This window comes from Coenobita brevimanus, chromosome 45, assembly GCF_032717465.1.
Source record: "Coenobita brevimanus isolate Jiangsu-jjx chromosome 45, ASM3271746v2, whole genome shotgun sequence".
NCBI classification, from domain to species: domain Eukaryota; kingdom Metazoa; phylum Arthropoda; class Malacostraca; order Decapoda; family Coenobitidae; genus Coenobita; species Coenobita brevimanus.
Window position 1 is genome coordinate 25,133,955 of NC_136998.1, and position 20,490 is coordinate 25,154,444.

Sequence of the window (20,490 nt, forward strand, 5' to 3'; positions counted from 1 at the left end):
TCGGTCCTGGCAGCCACGACCTGCCGCCTCCCGCACAACACCGGGAGGAAGAGGCCCAGGCTGGAGGCCCCCTTTAACAGAAAGACTGCCACCCCTATCACCGACTCGGCTCCGGATATGACTCATGGCACAAACCATGGCAGAGGTCCACCATCCACCATCAGTGACTGAGGAGGGGCAGGACTCTTCTGACACAGTCTCCATGGCCAGTGATGCGCTCGACTGGCTCCTCGGTCGAGGAGGAGGTCAGTGGAGTCCTCCTCTCCTCTGGCAGTGCGGAGGGCACCCCACCTCACCCTCCCATCATCGGATCTCAAGGATGGGCTAGGTGTAGCCTCCTACGAACACTTCCTGACCCTCGACCGTCCACACCCGGTTGTACCGGCTTGGGGCCAAGGATTTACATAACCTGTACGATCTGTTCTGGGCTGCCGACCAGGGTGAGGAGATTCGACCTGTGTTGATCGTCAGGGAGAGGGGAAGTGCTTCTAGCCGATCTGAGAGCATTTTTTATCATATGCTCCCTCCACGATTGGCCCCCTAGATCGACTGTATCATGCGGTGTGGGTGTGAGTTCCATCATTGTGAGAATAATAAAGGGGTTGGCCTAATACCCCTCAATAGGTGATGGTCATTAAGACAAAAAAAAAACACTATAATTTGTGAATGTTTTGGCTCATGGGAAATTAATTTTCGAAAAGTTAAAGAGAGGCTTGAGTATTAATAATTAGAGCGAGAATAAGTAGAAGAAAGGCTGAAAAATGTTTATATGACTCTTTAATTATCACTGATTTCTTCAGCAATTGTCGAATCGAGAATACAAAGTAAGAATTCTTAGACAGAAAATTATCTTGATTGCACATGAGCTCAAATTTTATGAGAAATGTAAAAATGCTGAGGTAGAGAATTTTGGAAGGCAAGATTTTTTGTGAGTTATGGACTATTATGTTTGGGTGGTAGGCTATACCCTTACCTCCTTCCTCTTTTCCCTCCCTTGCCTTGTGTACTGCAGTCCTTCCCTAACCCCTCTCTCTCTCTCTCTCTTTTAATGTACAGTGGTCCTGAATAACGAACGCAAACCACTTATAGTGGTGTCAAAAAAAAATGTAAGTGTGATCCACCCCCCTCGTGGTGCACCCTGCAAACGTCATTGTTATGGCTAAATGGATCACAGTGCTATTGACCGCAGCAAACTGACTGATCTGACTAACACTGTAACCACTGCACATTATAATACAAAGAGAGAGAGAGAGAGAGAGAGAGAGAGAGAGGCGGACTTGGTAGACAGAGGTAAGGAGGGATAGGAGGTAGGGCACACCACCCAAATATACAAGTCCATGCGATTGCACATCTTTTGCATAAAAAATTCTCTAACTCAGCTCTGCCATATTTTTCATAAAATTTGAAGCCACCATGGTATTCAAGATAATTTTCTTACTAAAAATTCTTACATAATTTTTGAACTGTTTCAAATAGTTGCTGTAAGAATTAATAAGTAAAAAGTGATATAAACATTTTTCAACCTTTCTTCTACTTATTACAGTGGAGTGAAAATAGGAGTCAATAATCAAATCACGGATTTATTGGACATAATACCTACCAAAAGTTGCCAGTGCTATTTCTCATTAATGATATAAAATTTTACTGAAATAGGACTAAATTTTCTGCCCTTTACCATCTGTTTCTTATCAACCTGTGACACAAGTGACACAGATCCTTAGCATTCATTATATTATACAGTAAAATATACAATTATACATTATAATTTGCGATGTTCAAATGTACATGATGCAATATGTGCAGTTTAAGCCACCAAGCACAACACTTACAAGAAATCTAAGAAGTTAATGCGTGGTGCGATATTGGCTCTTGAGTGTTAAATGTCGTTGGCATTGATAGCTCGAGCATGTATTCTTGCTCAAATAAATCCATCCCTTTGCTTCTTGTCCAACAAACGGCTATTGATGCCTTCTGTGACTGCCTTTACGCACCTTTCCACTGCTTGTATATGACACGGAAAACATGGAATTTCAGTAGCAAGAGTTGATTAATAACGAAACCACACTTTCCAGGTCAGCATCAGAGAAGTTGATTTTCCAGTGATTGGAGGTCAGTCAGGACATACTTGCCGCCAGTCAGTCAAATCAATGTACTCCTCGGCATTGAGATTGAGAGATGGTACTTGAAAAACATCTGATACCACGTTGATGTGTCTTGGAGGCTTGAGCTCGTATGTGATTCATTGAACTCCCGGCTCCCTCGATAAGTTGTCGCAACATCGGATTACCATGGTTAGCAAAAATATTCCCAGGGTGACCAAAGTAGCCATTTCGCTGAATCACTGGATCAATTACAAGTTTTCAGATTTTTGTGACAGAGTAAACCGCAACCTCTTAATCTTTGCATCCACATGTGCTTAAAGCCTACACTTGGCATTGAAGGTTTGGACTTGATCGTGAAGCAGACTGGAGCGTAAACCTTTAGAATGAATTCAGCATATTGTTTTGAGATTATTGCTAGGTCCTTCTGTCGCAACATACAAAACTACAGAACTCGATTGGCCAGTATGACCCAGCAGGACATAACGAGTTTTCCTGGCTGACGATGTGACAAAGAGAGAGAGCACCTTCGCCCGGTGATTACTGTTTGGCAAATATCCAGTAAATACTGCTGATCCGAACTCAGATCTTCTTTTCAACGTTGACATCCGGAAATTCACATGTTATTGGCCTTCAAAAGCAACAACTGACATTTCTCACAATTTGCAAATAAAGAACCAACTGGCCCTGAGAAACTTCTTGGTCCTGTCGTGCAACCATCCAGATGTTCGAACAAGTGCATGGAGAAGGCAAACAAACCACTGCAGACTGACGTTTGACATGTTCTTTCAAGGAGTCGTATAACACCGCCCTTCTTCTTCTCTTGTGTTCACTACAGTGCTTATCTCACACCCAATTGCCACCAGCTTCTGAACGTCTATGCTATTTTCACGAAGAAAATGTGGATGATGGGCCAGGCTTTTATGCTTGCAATACTGCACTTTTCAGTTTTTATGAGACCGGAGATAGTTGAGCCAGTCGATATATGTTCCTCTACAGTCACTCTCCAGTGAACTGTGCCATCAACTGTTTCGAGAATCAGTGTTTTTTTCTTTTTGCCATCAAAATATAGGCCCTGCATTCCAGCAGTAAGACTTGCCACTTCAGCACGGATGGTTTCACGATACCCTTGCCGTTCTCTTCTAACTTTGCTTCTTTCGATGACGTCACTGGAGTCCTCAGTATGCCATAATCTTCCAAGACTGCAGATGCAAGGTTTGCCACTGCTCTATCTGAAACTGCATGTCTCTCCGAAGCCCTCGCAGTATTCTCTAGCTGCCGTCTCTGCTGTGATGGTACTTGAGAAGTACATGCAGCGGTAGAAGGGTGTAATGCTTGCGAAGTACATGCAACAGTAACTGATAATATTTCCATGTCACTGTCTGTGCTTTCACCGGGTTCATCTTCTGCAGACCTGCTAAAATTGCTTTCATTTTTCTTTGATGCCGATGAACTGGCACTAGCTTCAAGGTGATACTGGGCTAGCCTGTCTTGTTCCCTCAACTTTCTTCTCATACGCTCCTGTAACCTCTTTGTAGCTATGCTGTCAAGTGGCCCTATCATCACCTTGTGTGTGGTTTGTTGATCTTGAAGGAAAGACAGTTCAGAAATTGGAACCTTGTAAGACTTTGCACACAAACATAATGAATAGGTGGCACATTTGCATGCTGCAATGTCGAAAATCTTCCTGGCTTGCTTCATGATTTCGGTGACTTTCAGTTCATACTGTTGATTTTTTTTCGACATTGGGTATCTCACAAGTCTGAGATATTTATCGTGGTGATTTCGTATCAGCTGTATAATGCGGGTTGATGTCACAGTAGGTATTGATGCTCGGGTCCAAATTCCTTTAATTTTGACAGCCAGGACATCAGACACTTCTGCAACAGTTGTTTCTTTTTTTGAATTACTCTTCAGTTTCAGTCTGACCCACTGATAGTCCATAAGCATGTCTTCAATGGATGGCAACCTCTGCAACTTCATTCTATGAGGATTAACGAAAATTTTGCATGCCGGAGGTTTTCCCAGATGACGCTCAGCCATTTTGTCACCATGCTCCATTTCTCAAACTGCATAAGAAATGCAATAGAACATAGTAGGCTTAACAAACTAGAATTATTATATGCATTATATAATATATAGTTATATACATTCAGGTACTCATAAACACATAAGAAGCATGCATCAAAAACTTTATTCGTTTTGTTCTCTAATGTATTTGATATGACTGAACATGTCCCGGCATACAAAATAAGCAATTGTGGTACAAGGCAGAAAATGTTGGTTTTAGAATGCCAAAAGTTACATGCAAGAGATGTGGGACAATTGACAACTTTTAGGGGGTATTACATGTTATAATTCAGTTTTTTCATTTTTTCACTCCACCCTACTACTTATTCTCGCTCTAATTTTACTACTGTAGTCTCTCTTTACCTTACGGAAATTATTTTCCATAGAGATAATATTCACGAGTATAGTGTTATAAGGGAAAATTATGTAGTACAAAAAATTGCAGATCTACAGGTATTAAAATATTCTTTCATCGCTCGATGGCCTTACCAGCTCCGTGGTGCCTCGTGCCAGCAGCATTGCCAAACGCCAGATTCCCAAGCCCATATTATTGTACAAGGCGTGTTAAAATTATCGTTTTTTTGACCATGATTATCGTACACATTGAACTAAAGCCTTCTCCTCCAAATTTATCTCGTCTGGTCGCATTACTACTACATATACGCACATAAACAATGCACATTGGCTATTTAAGGGTAACTTTACTTAATTTCTAAATCATAATATAGGCTAATGACCTATGCTTAGCCTGCAACTTAAAGCAGAGACTAACCTATCCTGAGTAACTGTATCAACACTGCCAAAACCAAACGTTTATACGATCCCTTTACTCGTAGGCTTGCTTGCACAACCATTACCCTCCTCGGCTCTTATCTTGAGGTAGTGCAGGATTATACATATCTCGGAATTCCCCTCTCTTCCTTCTTTAACCCCTCCCAGTGTGTCTCCACTATATGCACTCGCCTTCACTGCAGTCTTAAACTCCTTGGCATGCTCACTTGTGACTCGCATGGGCTTAGCATTCCCGTCGCTCAAACATTGTACCTGTTATATATTCTTTCCCATCTTGATTATCAGGTCATCTCTCTCTCCTTTATCCCCCCAGCGCAGCTCCGACCACTTAAAGCGGTACAAAATCGCGTGATGCGTCTCATTCTTTGTTCCCCTAGGTCTGCCAGAGTAGTCAACATGCTCCATGAACTAATCTGTGTCCCATCACCTATCGCATTTATATGCTTGGAGTCTGCTTTGCCACACAGTATCTGACCACATTTCCGTCTCCTGCTTCATCCTTTTCCTCCCGACTGGTTGACATTCTCTCAGATTCCATCACCTAGATTGGATCCGGCATTCTTACGTGCCAGGCCGGCCATCCTGGCCAAAACTAATTCATTCAGCACTCAACTGTCCTCTCCAGGTTTCTGGCCGTGATCCCGCCAGTATCCGTGCTAATCGTGTCACTCCCATCCCTACTGACCCTTTGCCCCCTACCTGGACACGTACGACTCCTGTGCACTACACACCTTCTGCCACTGCTTCTGACCGTTTACCAATTCCTTCACAGCTCTCCATCACTGAAACCCTTAACTCCATAACCTGCACCTACCCTCCCCATCCTATTCACGTCTACACTAACGGTTCTGTCCTCGCTAAGGCTGGGCGGGAGCTGCTTGCATTGCCTTTACTATCTCTGCTTCCCCCATCTTCTCCACCTCCCACTGCTTTCCCAACGGGGCCAGCAGTACCCAGTGTGATCTATCTGCTATACAATCTGCCCTTCACTTCCCTCTCTCTTCACCCGCCAGGTCTCATCATCAACGATTCCCAAGCTACCCTTTCCTTACTTCGCAACCTCCCCCCCCCCCCCCGATGCCCCTCCCCTGTCTTTGCCTCCCTCAACTCCTGCCTCCATCAGGCTCATGCTGTTGGTCTCAGGGTTTCATTTATTTGGATCCCAGCCCATGTTGGTCGCATCCACCACGACCAGGCTGATCACCTTGCCCGAGCTGCCTGCAACCTCCCCCTAGCTGCCATCCGCCTCCCTGTGTCCATGACAATTGTCCGGAGAATCCTCCTTGAGGAGTCCAGGAAGGACCTAGCCTTGCGTACCGATGCTGAACGTCCCAATAGTGTCACCATCCAGCACTATGACACCTACCGTGGCATGAGACACATTTGTGGCAAGCACCCCATCCACACCCACCGCTGTGATGTGGCCGTGGCCCGCATTCGCCTGAGGTATTGCACCCCAGGGGAAATAACTGGACGACCAACTGCCAACAGGTCATGTAAACTCTGTCACAATCCAAGGGATGAAGTATATCCCATCACATCGTTAACTGCCCAGTTATTGCTCCCATTAGATCCCCTGGACTCTAGTTTTCTACTTCATCATACATCTTGATGTACTGGAAGACATTCTCACCCTTCACCCCGACTTCCTTTCATTGTAATGCCCTGGCACTAAGATAATGATGGGACATTTTCGTATATATATATATATATATATATATATATATATATATATATATATATATATATATATATATATATATATATATATATGAATGTATCATACATGTGTGCATGTTGCATATGTATATGTATGCACACCTGTACACAGACCCATATCTTTATACATGCGTACCTATACTTGCTAAATTATTCAGACTATGCATACGTACTTCTTCATTCCCTAAATCATGGAAAGAAGCCAATATCCACCCAATTCCAAAGAAAGGAAGTTCCTCTGACCCCTCTGATTACAGACCAATAGTTGTCACATCTTCTCTTGGTAAGGTGTTCGACACTGTAATTAATAAGCACAAAGTTAAACATCTTGAATCTATCTATCTATCTATTTATTGCCAGACACCTCAATCTCGTTTAGGGTGGGCACAAACAAATCGCCTCCACATCGCCCTGTCCCCCGCCATTTCACTGCCCTGCTCCCAACTCACACACCCCTCTCTCATATACCTCTTTACCCCATCCCTTCATCTCATCCTCGGCTCCCCCTTCCTCTTCCCCCCTCCACCTCACTCACATACACTCTCTTCGTCAGTCTTTCACCCTCCATCCTCTCCACATGGCCAAACCACCTCATTGCGTTCCTCCTAACGCTTCCTATCACAGCCACATTCACACCACAGTGCTCCTTTATATCCTCATTCGTCAGCCTGTCTCTCCATGTGACTCCACAGGCTTCTCTTAAATAACTCATTTCCACTGCTCTCACTCTTGACTAGTGTCCTTCCAACAACGTCCAAGCTTCACTTCCATACGTTAGACTTGGTATCACAATACTGTCATGTAGTAACTTTTCACTTCCATGCTCACTTCCCTGTTTCTTATCACTGCTTTCAAAGAACCAGCAACCTTTCTTCCCTGCTGTACCCTTTCAAGCACTTCACCCTCCAAACCTCCATCCTTACTCATCACACTACCAAAGTACTTAAACATACTCACATTTTTCAATTCCTCACCATCCAACCTCGCTGTACATTCACTGACTTCACCTCTCTCAAAGACCATCACTTAACTCTTCCCTACATTCACCTTTAGATTCCGATTCTTACACACTCTCCCAAACTCATCCACCAAGCCTTGCAGCTCCTCTTCGTATTCATTCAACAACACAGTATCATCTGCAAACTACAGTACAGGGAGTTTCCAAACACTATCCTCTCTCACCAGGGCCACTCCAACATCCACTACCCTACCTTGTACCTCTTTTATTACCCCATCCATGTACAGATTGAACAACCATGGAGACATGACACATCCCTGTTTCAACCCAACCTTCAAAGAGAAAAATTCACTCAGTTCACCATCCACACGCACTGCAGCCTTAGCACCATCATACATACTCTTCACAGCATTCATCAACTTCCCATCTACTCCATATACTCTTCATACTTTCCACAATCCTTGTCTATCCACCCTGTCATATGCTTTCTCCAAATCCGTGAAAGCCGCATACAACTTCTTTCCCTTCTCTAGAAACTTTTCCACTAAAGATCTAACAATGAATATCTGATCTACACAACCTCTTCCCTTCCCAAAGCCTCCCCGTTCTTCTCCAACTAATTCCTCTGTTCTTTCTCTAACTCTGTCAATACGTATCCTACCGTACACTTTTCCTATTATACTAAGAAGACAAATGCCCCTATGATTACCACACACTTCTTTTTCCCCTTTTTCCTTTGTACAAGGGAATAATTATACCTGACTTCCAATCCTCCAGGACATTACCTTCCTCCCAGGCCAATCTGCACATCTTCCACATCCATTCTACTACTATCTCTCCCCCATGCTTCAGCATTTCACCACACACTCCATCAATTCCTGGGGCTTTCCCCAATTTAACTTTCTTCTTTGCTTCCACAACTTCTACTGATTTCTTCCTGTCTTCTCACCTCTTGAATCCAACAACTTAATTAGTGACAGACAATATAGTTTTCGCCAAGAAAGATCCACCATTGATATACTCTATCTCCTGACACATACAATCCATCAATCAGTTGACCTACATGGAGAAACTCATGCAGTAGCCCTGGATATTTCTAAAGCTTTCGACAGTGTGGCACCATTCCTTTGTTGTCCAAACTTCCTTGCTATGGACTAAACTCTTTTGTTCCTTTGATTTCCTCATATCTCAGCAACAGAAAAATAAGAGTAAAAGTAGATGATGTATATTCCAATTTCCACTCGATTAACGCTGGCGTGCTGCAGGGATCAGTTCTGGCACCAACCCTGTTCCTCGTTCATATTAATGATCTCTTATCTGTCACCCACAAACCCATCCATTCGTATGCAGATGACTCAACATTTCATAGTTCATTCACACTCAGACATCCATTCACAGTGTCTAATATCTCTAACTCTCAACTCAGTACAGCCATCTCTTTAAATCAAGACTTAACCACGATCAGTGAATGGGGACAAAGTAACCTTGTCTCATTTAATGCTAGCAAAACTAAATATATACAATTTACTAAGAGACAGGTTTTGCCAGATTCGTATATTACCTTCAATGCTACAAATATTCCCATTTCCAAAAGTATTGACAGTCTCGGCGTCTCACTTAACAGTGCCCTCAGGTGGACCTCTCATGTCAGTTCACTTGCTAAAACCGCCTCAAAGAAACTTGGATTATTGTACAGAGTCCGTAACTTCTTCACTGACAAGCAGTTAGCTATAATTTGTAAGAGTCATGTGTGCTCTCAGCCTGAATACTGCTCACCCTTGTGGAATGGGTGTCGAGAGGTTGCATTAAAACAACTAGACAAAATTCAGAACAAAGCTGTTAGAATTATTAATAATCCTGTTATTACTAATAACAAAAATGGGGGATTAATCCCCGAGCTAGACCTCATCAGATCATTTAGCCCTGCTAGGTTTACAGGAGAGCGCTACCCCTCCCAGCACAGAAGCCACCGGGCGGGGCGCGAACTAGCAACCTCATGATTACGAGCCCGACACCCTACCACCGAGCTACCGCGCTCCCTGCTATTACTAATAAACTACTTCCCCTACAGGTAAGAAAGAATGTTGCCTCCCTTGCAATATTTTACAGATATTTTTATAGCAAATGCTCAGACAAAGTTGCGTCCATTGTGCCACCTCTCCATGCCTTCCCTCGTGGCACAAGGGCATCTGGCAGCGCTCATGACTGGAATGTCACTTAGCTATACTGCAGAACTTCTGCCTATGAGAATTCTTTCATTCTCCGAACTGCATCTCTCTGGAACTCGCTTCCCCAGAGTTGTTTCCCTCCAAACTTCAACCTGCAGCTGTTCAAATCTAACTGGTACAGATATTTTATGAACAGAGGACACTAGTAATCTGGTGTATGGAATTTAATTTTATTCATTTGTTTTTCCTTCCTCTGTTCTGTTATAAAAAAAAAACAAAAAAAACATGCGGTATGTCTACGGCTACATGTGCGTGAATATATACTTATATGTATAGATATGTATATGTATGTGTGCATATGTGCCTCTCTCAGCATACCTATGTACATACGTGTGTATCTATGTACCACTTTACTCATCTCAAAACATGTAATGATAATTACTGTAACAACTTTGTACCATGTATGTATCATTGTATGTTTTAGTTCATTACTATGCTTGTAATGAAAATTACTTCTATACTTTCTATGCCCTAAGGTACCGATTTTTTTTTTCCTCATTCACCCCTCCCTGCTTGGCCTTCAGGGACAGTGTTCCCCAGAGTGTTGGGGCTTATACTGAATGGTAAAGAACCTAAATAAAAATATATATATAGTTGTACACTGGTTATAAGTATTCATTGTATGCAAATTAGCCTTTCTTTCACATACATGAAATAAATAAAATAATAGCATATATTGGGCCTGCCGAAACACGAGAAAGCATATCCCCACAAAGAAAAAAAACGTGGATTAGAGAACAAGTCATTATCTCCGAAAGGGAAACAAACTTCAGAAAATGACGAGTGAAGGTGAGTACACAGTGAGGTAATGGAGAAGACCTGAAGTTACTGGAAGGTAATAATTATTATAAGCCCCCAGTTGAATCAGCCATGATGAATCAGCCCTTATCGACACGACTCATGGAGCCCAGTGATTCCACTACCCGTAAGCCAACAGGACAGGGGTAGACCAATGACGTGCACACAGTGAACGATACACACGGATAGGAACTAGGCGCGTGAACGCTGAGTAGTACGCAGCACGTTCTCGTCCGGATCTCATGCATTATGTGTATGAAATGTTAGACTAGTAAGGCATTTAATGAAAATCCTCCAAAATATTAAGTCAACAATATCGCATTATTTGAATGAAATATTGCACAAATATATAAATTATCGCATTATCGTATACAGTACATGGTATTGTATGTGGACGATAATTATTATACGTCTGGCAACGCTACGTGCAAGCCGGACGATAACTGTTCGGCGCTGGGGGAAGGGGACGTGGCTTGGCATACAGATATATCCAGATGGGACAGCTTATGGATAAGTATATTCAATATCTATATATATATATATATATATATATATATATATATATATATATATATATATATACACTGTTCACCCTGTAGAGTCAGGCATACAGTAATTAAGATATACGTAAAAACAGCCAAGTCGATGATCCTGATGTATAGATATAGAAGTATATGAATTAATGCATAATTGTTTCATTATTTACCGATATATACATACAGTACATACATACAGAGAGAGAGAGAGAGAGAGAGAGAGAGAAAGAGAGAGAGCCTCTGTGGTAGTGGTAGAGTGTGCGTTTCGTACACGGGTGAACCAGGGTTCGCTCTCCGCCAGGGAAATAAACTTAGGGAGTGTTCACCCGGCCACGTACTACTTTGCCGGACACAAGGGGTGCTGTGGTTGAACCAGTGTCGCTTACTATAAAGTATTCTTGCATCCAGTCGGCTTGCTCGGGCCGATTACACTCGGTTCACAGACTTCACACACATCCAAAGCCACTCCAACACTACAGTTACACTTACAAGCACTTTTCACACTACATACAATCTCTACCAGACAGCCCAAGCCACTTGGTAGAGATACATTGGCTGTATCGTCCCGATTTCAGTCGGGATAGACCGGTCCTGCAGTGGATACTCAAACGGCTGATGATGATGATATATATACATATATGTGTGTGTGTGTGTGTGTGTGTGTGTGTGTGTGTGTGTGTGTGTGTGTGTACACCATTGCAGCCAAAATTTTCTTTCCACTCCGGGTGGTGAGCCCACATGGCATTGCACCCTTACTGGACGGTGGGTTGCTGCTGGCTGAACTACCATCCCACCACATAAACTAGCAATGGGACAGTTGAGTATCTTTTTGTATATATGTAGGGTATAATTTGAGTCATATTGTTAATATACCGATATATCATTTACTGCCATTGATAGCGCATTAATATTAGGATTGCGATCATTGTAATCTTTATTATAAACCTGTCCCTGTCATTGTTTTTGCCGTCACTAGCTCTCTCTCTCTCTCTCTCTCTCTCTCCGGTTGCGCTACCCCCCACCCTCCCACCAAATTGCCCCCTTCTCTCTCCCCCCCACCCTCCCACCAAATTGCCCCCTTCTCTCTACCCCCCACCCTCCCACCAAATTGTCCCCTTCTCTCTCCATACATCCACTACCCCAGCTTCCTCCATACCTCCCTGCCCCCGCCCTATAACCCTCTGTCCTCGCCCCTTCCCCTGTTTCCCGTTCTTTGGCTGATACTTAAGCGAATTGGTGTTGTTACAGGTACTTTTAACCTGAAGAGCAATAGCGAACCGTTGTGATTAAAAGTTTCCTCTCACATTTTTTCTTCCACATTGTGTCCTAGGATTTGTACTTTACAACATAGGTTTTATTAGCAAATGGGACATGTAGCACTGGCCAACATTATAAACGTGCAAAGTATAGCATATGTGTATTGTTACATCCCCACCCCACACTGCCACAGGCTCCAACAGCAATAGTTCAGTAGAGGAAGGACGTTGCCCAGTGAGCTGTTCTTCCAATGGTCAGCCTTAAGGTGTACAGCACACAAGATCAGCTGAGACTACAATAAACACTGGTTTCTTAAAGTTCACTGTCTTTATTTTCCAAATAATTCCACTTAATGCTTTCCAACTTCACTTCACTGTTCTCACAAGCATTGGAGCTATACACTTTTTACTAACTGCTATTATACTTAATGCTTGTCAACACTTCACTGTTAGTACACTTAATGCTTGATAACACTTCACTGTTATTACACTTAATGTTTGATAACACTTCACTCTTATTTCACTTAATGCTTGACAACACTTCACTGTTTTCACAAGTACCGAATACCGAAAATATAACCTACAAACTGCACTGCATTTACACTTAATGCTTCCCAACAACACTTCACCATTTCCACAAGACTGAAACAGAACTACACTCAAACTGAACTGAAAACCAACTGAACTTGTTCTATTTTCTTCCCCACCTTATATAAGTTTGCATCGTTCGAGAATCATCTACTTCTCCATAATTCTGGAACGTGCTGGTCTTGCATCAGCCCCTAGCAACAACAGTTACCAACTGGGAGACATCAAAACATGCCAGAGTTTTCCTACATTACATAACACTGTAAATTATTTTGCATACACACTTGAATTACATAATTTAACAAGCATGCACATAAAGAAAACATTATTGAGAAAAAGAGCATAAAAATTAATGCACAACTTATTAAATAACTATGCTCACAAACAGCAGGCAAACTGGCAACTCTGACTCGTACCAGCTACCGAAAACATCGAGAAACGTCAAGAAGCTACGAGACTACCTAACTACCAAATCTTGCTTCTTAACACTACCCCCTCCCTAGTCCGTTTTTGTCCTGACAGAACTACACAGTATGTTCTATACAAACATAAACCTTAATCCTTATGAAACATCTAACTGTACAGAAAATAATCCTTCAACTTATCAGGTCTTCTTCTATGTCGCTTCTGACGATGTCCTTGTTCCTCCACACAGTTCATTTCTCCAGGAAGGTCTTGGTTCTCATCTTGATTCGCTTCTCCTCTTGGGGCAGTCACCATCCTCTTGCACTTCAGCTCCTTGTTCCTCCTCAACATCCTCGGCTGCAGGTGAGCACAATTTCTCGGAGAGGTCCCAGCTGTACTGTCATGGCCCATGGTACTTCCACACATGGTTCACGTGTACCACCTTGGGGCGAGACTTCCTGCCTCAAATCTGATACATTACTTCTGATAGGTGGTCCAACACAGTGTAAAGCTCATCCCATGGGCTCCACAGCTTCGGTGACTGTCCCTTCTTTTGCCAAGGATTGTATAGCCAGACTTGGTCACCATCCTTGAAGCTCACCTCACTTGCCTTCACATCATACTTGCACTTCATCACCTCTCCTGAAAACTTAAGGGCTCCTCGCACTTCATGATGTACCTCAGCCAGCCTTTCCTGAAAGTGCTTCACAAAGCCGGTAGTGTCTGTAGGCAGCTCTTCACCAGGTGATCTTCCCATTAACAAGTCAACAGGTAAACGTAACTCATGGCCCAACATCAGTTTTGCAGGAGTGTAGCCAGTAGACTCATGGGATGCAGACCGATATGCCATCAGCATTGCAGGTACTTTCTGGTCCCATTCTGCTTGTCCATCAATGCAGTACTTAGCCAGTTCTTGTCCCAGGGTTCGGTTGAATTTCTTTACTATCCCGTCTGACTGTGGCCTTAGTGGTGTCGTCCAGGTCTTCTTGATTCCCAATAACTTGCAGCACTCATGGAACACAGCAGACTCGAAGTTTCTACCCTGGTCTGAATGTAGCTCTTGTGGCATCCCAAAACGACAGAAAAACTGGTCAACCAACACCTGAGCAACAGTCGCAGTTTCTTGGTTGGGGATAGCATAGGTTTCTGGCCACTTTGTGAAGTAGTCCTTGGCTACACATATGTATCAGTTTCCTCTCTCAGTGAGTGGCAAAGGTCCAGTAATGTCTACCGTGACTCTTTCGATCGGTGAACCCACTTGGTACAGATGAAGAAGGGTGCAACCCTGTTTCTTGGGTCCCTTCTTGGCACAACACACATCACAGGCACGACACCACTCTTCAACATCCTGACACATGCCAGTCCAGAAGAACCTCTTTCGCAGCTGACTTAGCGTTTTCTTCACTCCCAGGTGTCCACTAGTGATCTGGTTATGGGACCCATCCAAGATCTCAGAGCTCATCTTTTTCAGAACCACCAGTTGCCAATACTTGCTGAGGCCATCGGGTGTCTCCCACTGATGCTCCAGTAGTCCACTGTTCAAACGAAGAAGGTCCCACTGACTCCAATAGCTCTTGGTAGTAGGGCTTAAGCTGGAAACTTCTTCCCAAGATGATCGCACTGTACTCCGCTGCAGTCACTCTAGCACTGGTTGTAAATCTGCATCCTCCATCTGCATCCTCTTCAGGTCTTAATCTGACGCTGGCCCTGTCACTGCAGTATGGTGGCATTTCTTCCTATTATTCCCATTCCTACTGTACTCCTTGCCGTCTGTTCTTCCGTCTTCTCACACACTAATCATCGAGGTACTGCTGCATTTCCTCAGTGATGGGGCTTCTTGGGAAAATCTGGCTGGTTATTGCCTCTTGTCACCAGCCTTCACTAGGGACTGATAGCTGTTCCTGTCCATCACTGACATCTGATTCAGAATTTCCACTGCAGCACCCTTAAAGCTAGTAGCAAGCTACACTGCCTATCATCCCAACCACTCTGATCCGCAAATAACTCAGACTGTGCATGGTAAGCTTCCCAAGATACTCTACCATCAAACTCCTGAGATTTCTTTTTAATTGGACCCCCATTATAGCCATGCACTTCACTGGTTTGGGGCCTAAAAACTGGGGCATCTTAATTAAGGCCAGGACTTAAACCTTCTGCATTCTGATTATTCAGCCCTGTAATGCTACGTTTTGATGCCTGGGATCCGTCAAGATTCACCATACACTGTCCATTCTTTTCAAATGCTCCTTGTACACTAACCTGAGGCTCAGCAGTGCAATATTTCTCTACAGCCTCAATTTTCTCACTAATTATCTTCACATGGTCTACTACATGCCTCAACTGGCTATCTACATGCTGTCTGCACTCCATCACAATTCCCTCATTAACCTTTAGCTGGTTGTCTACATGCTGTCTGCACTCTGTCACTATTGCCCCGCTAATCTTCAGCTGGTTGTCTGCATGCCTCACCTGGTCGTCTAGATGCTGTCTGAACTCCATCACGTTATTGCTTACCTCACACTTCTGATGCTCTAGCTTGGCATCTACCTCCTGCTTAAGCTGTTGCTATTCTTCCTTCATTTCCCTCATGAATGCATCTAACTCTCCTTGCACCCTCAGTTGTACTTCCCTCTGTTGCTCCTGTAATGCCTCCTGAAGCTGTTCATATCGTTCTTTCTGTTCTTCGTTCTGTGCTTGCATTTATTCTTTCAGTCCTTCATTCTGTGCCTGTAGTTGGGCACTTTGTGCTTGTAATTATTGTTATGTGAATTCGTTTCTGAGCTCTTTCTGTTCTTCACTCTGGGCCTGTAATTGTGCTTGGAGTTTTTTCTGCCCTTCATTCTGTGCCTGTAGCAACTTCACAATCTCCTTCTTCCATGTCGATGGTTAGCCTCACTGCAGCCTTGAATAATACCACACTCCTGACACCAGTGTTACGTCCCCACCCCACACTGCCACAGGCTCCAACAGTAGTAGTTCAGTACAGGAAGGACGGTGCCCAGTGAGCTGTTCTTTCTATGGTCAGCCTTAAGGTGTACAACACACAAGATCAGCTGAGGCGAAAATAAACATTGGCTTCTTAAAGTTCACTGTCTTTATTTTCTAAATAATTCCACTCAATGCTTTCCAACTTCACATCACTGTTTTCACAAGCACTAGAGCTATACAAACTTTACCAACTGCTATTACACTTAATGCTTGACAATACTTCACTGTTATTACACTTAATGCTTGATAACACTTCACTCTTATTACACTTAATGCTTGATAACACCTCACTGTTATTACACTTAATGCTTGACAAAACTTCACTGTTTTCACAAGTACCGAAAATATACAAACTGCACTGCACTGACAGTGCTTGCCAACAACACTTCACCATTTCCACAGACACTGCATTGACAAAGAACTGCACTCAAACTGAACTGAAAATCAACTGAACTTTGTTCTGTTTTCTTCCCCACCTTATATAAGCTTGCATTGTTCGAGAATCATCTACTTCTCCACAAGTCTGAACGTTCTGGTCTTGCATCAGCTCCTAGCAACAACAGTTACCAACTGGGAGACATAAAACATGACAGAGTCTTCCTACATTACATAACACTGTAAATAATTTTGCATACAAACTTGAATTACATAATTTAACAAGCAACCACATAAATAAAACATTATTGAGAAAAGATAAGTATAAAAAAAAGTATAAGAGAGAAGTGGAGGAACGATTGGGCAAATATGAATTGGAGCAGATGGGGGACATGGAAGGTGTGCAGGATATTTACAGAAGAAATATGTGCAGCATGTGATGTGGTGCATGGGATGAAGAGAAGATGGAGGGGTGTGCAAGGAAGAGCATGGTGGAATGAAGAGGTGAGACAGGCTGTGGCACAAAAGAAGAAAGCATACAATGAATGGATGAGAAATAGGGGCGTGGAAGAAGTTGAGAGGCGGAAGAGAGAGTTATATGTAGAAAGAAAGAGAGAGGTGAAAAGATTAGTAAGAGAGAGTAAGAAGAGAGTGGATGAGGAATTTGGAAGGAACTTCGGTGTAAAGTGGAGGGACTGTAAGAAAATGTTCTGGAAAGAGGTGAAAAGAGTAAGACAGGGTGGAAGTGAAGTTAGCAGGGGAGTGAAAGATAAAAATGGAAGATTACTAGTGGAGAAGGGAGAAAAAGTGAGGAGATGGAGAGAACACTTTAAGGAATTGTTGAACATAGAGGATGGAAGTAATGTGTGTATAAGTGGCTGGGGAATGGCTGAGAGAAGGAGGGAGGTGCCAAGTCAGGAAGAAATCAGTAGGATAGAAGTTGTGGAAGCAATGAAGCATGGGGGAGAGATAGTAGTAAAATGGATGTGGAAAATGTGAAGATTGGCCTGGGAGGAAGGTAGAGTCCCGGAGGATTTGAAATCAGGTATAATTATTCCCTTGTACAAAGGAAAAGGGGAAAAAGAAGTGTGTGGTAATCATAGGGGCATCTGTCTTCTTAATAGGAAAAGTGTATGGTAGGATACTTCTTGACAGAGTTAGAGAAAGAACAGAGGAATTAGTTGGAGAAGAACAGGGAGGCTTTAGGATGGGAAGAGGTTGTGTAGATCAGATATTCATTCTTAGATCTTTAGTGGAAAAGTTTCTAGAGAAGGAAAAGAAGTTGTATGCGGCATTCATGGATCTGGAGAAAGCATATGACAGGGTGGATAGACAAGGATTGTGGAAAGTATTAACTCGTCACGTCCCGAGGTTTTCCGCCCCTCCGACATCCCCCAGTCCCGAGCCTTTTTGGAAAATAAAATTTTTGGCTAAAACTTCCGCTTAGGTTGAGAAACGAAGGAAAATCACAGTGGTCTATAAGTGGTCCATACAGGTGAGGTCCCCCGAGCCAGGTATTGTGTTCTGTAATGGACATGCCAGCTGCTCACATTTTCTCTGGTAAGGAATACTGGGAGAAACAACACACAACACCTCTATATTTATTGAATTTGAACTAATAAACAATAACAGTAACAATATATTGGATTTCAGACACATATATATGAAAAATAAGCATTGTACCATCGCGCGAGCATAGCGAGTTTGATCTGAGTTGTAACATGCTATATGCTAAGTTTCTTGTATCAGTCAACCTATCATTTTTTCTACTTGTATACTTCTGTTTCAATGACATTTTACCAATTACAACTGTTTGTAAGTGTTTTCAGATGTTTTCATTCATTATGATGACATGCAGCATAAGTCTAGCGCACATCAGCTTAGTAAGCGCACTCGCTATGACTCGTATTTCAACATAAACAATTGTTTTATCACTTTCCTATTATTTTTTCCTTTATATAGAACCTTTCCTCCACCACTGTAAATGTTTTCAATTATTTTCATTCATTACGAGGGCATTTAGCGATATGCTAGCGCATATTCACGTAGCAACCACGATCTCAAACACTCGTGTTTCATCATCTACTTTATTTATTCACTCCAATTATAATTTCCCACTTACGTTACACACGTTTACACCCCTATACTGCACTGTACATACTTACTGGCATTATTTATTCAAGTGAGCATGAGAATATCGCATGAAAATACCCTCGCAATGAATGTTTCGACCAACAATACTCACACACTTATATACTAATTCTTCACATATATTACACACTTTACCACTTGCTGACTTTTATTTTCACTATTACGTGCATTATTCATTCAACTGAGCGTCAGGATATCGCATCTCTATACACACGCTATGAATATTTGACTTAGAATATATTTCAGCACTTACAATAATTTGAACTTATCCCCGCAAGCATTTCCAATAATATTAATTATATAATTACGGGCCGTATTTATTGCACTGAGCGACAGAATATCGCATCATAAAACCCTCGCTATGTATGTTTCCACTTATGGCATATTTATACACTTACATACAATTTTTGCACTTATGTTATACCCGTATGCACTTTATCCTAATATTTGGAGATCAACATGACTGATAATTTCACTGAGCGTCTGTCTGTCGCATTTACCTCATAATTTCAGCGTCATGTCGCATTCACACCATATCAGAATTGCATCAACGTGTGATATTCGCTGAAACATGGGTGAATACAGAGACCCACGTCACACTGCACGCACTCATAGCGGATGTCCTTCTTCTGTGTCGTAAGTCTCACCTGGGAATTACTGCACACGTGACACCTGCGTTGGGGCCTAGGTCTGTTTGGCTGGGGAGGGATAGGAGTGGGGAAATGGCGGCCGGATATTCTCAGGGGAGTTTGTGCAATAGGGGCAGTGCGGGTGCGATGTTGGGGCCTTTCTACAGCATACCATGCAAACATTTCTCTTGTGAGCTCCCTCACAAACCCTTCAAATGTTTCCTGAACTCCTGTTGTCATGGCGTGAAGGTGGTGGCAATTCAGAGCAGTGATGTCTAGCAAGTGAAAGAACAGTTTCTTATACCACTTCATCGTGGTCCTGGCACACTCTACCGTCGATATCATGGAGTCTGACTGGTCCACGAGGCGCATGTTTATATTATAGTCCATGACACATTCAGGTTTCCAAATACGACGCCTGTTCTCACTACGGTAATCAACTGAATCAGTACGGTGCATCAAGGGGCGGTGAACCGTTGACAATAGGCTTACCTCTCTATTGTGATTCCACACAGTTGCAAGGATGTTGTTGGCTTTGAAGAAGACAACCTCATTCCTTGCAAGTTTCCGCCCTACCTTGGCCATGTGATGCCGGTTCACCTTCACTGTTCCACAAACTCCAGTTTCATGTGTGTGAAGATAACGAGCGAGAAAAGGGCTAGTGTACCAGTTGTCCAGGTAGAGGACGTGACCACGATGAAGGTACCATAGTCTTCTATCATTGTCTTTACCACTGCTCCCGACAGTCCAATACTTCGATCTTCTATTATGTCTGTTCATGCGCACCGCTGTACAAGACTATGTCTTGCACGTATCCAGTCCTACAGTCGCACATATCAAAGATCTTGAATCCAAAACGGTGCCTTTTGCTGGGTATATACTGCCTAAATGAAATATT